Here is a 605-nt window from a genome sequence, read left to right as displayed (position 1 = left end):
CGTCTCCTGTGGAAGGAAGGCGCCCTGCGCAGGGCAGCCCTCGGCCCCCAGCGTGTCTGTCCGGTTGACCCGGTCCCGCCTCGTGGGCTCCGCCAGCGTCTTACCCACATTTTCTTCGCGCAGCTCTCACCGACTCGGGCCAAGCGGGTAAAAAGGTTTATAGTATCTTCTTTACATGCTGGGAGGCGGAGGGCCGGGGTTACAGGAGATCCCTGTCTCAATTACCCCTGAGGGCAAACTGGGGAGATGTGATTTATTCGGGGTATACTTGTATCTATGAAATACGACGTGTATATTTCAAGACTTAGATTTTTCTTCCATTTATTTTCTAATCTTGTTTATTTTCTCTTAAGATCTACAGTTTGAGTTTTTACTTTTATGTTGCATATTTAAAATATAGCCACCTAAACTATAATGCACTCAGGTTGATTTCCCACCTACTTAAAGGGTATAGATTCAGTATTTTAAATTGGGTATTGCAACATTAGGAATAAAAAATTAACACCCATGTCTCGATCTCACTATCATGGTTACTTCTGAAACAGTAGCATCATTTCCATTAAATCTGGAAAAGCCAAGACTGCTCATCGTCACACTTTGTGACA

This window comes from Pteropus alecto, unplaced genomic scaffold (genome assembly GCF_000325575.1).
Source record: "Pteropus alecto unplaced genomic scaffold, ASM32557v1 scaffold75, whole genome shotgun sequence".
Taxonomy (NCBI): domain Eukaryota; kingdom Metazoa; phylum Chordata; class Mammalia; order Chiroptera; family Pteropodidae; genus Pteropus; species Pteropus alecto.
This window is presented reverse-complemented; position numbering follows the sequence as displayed.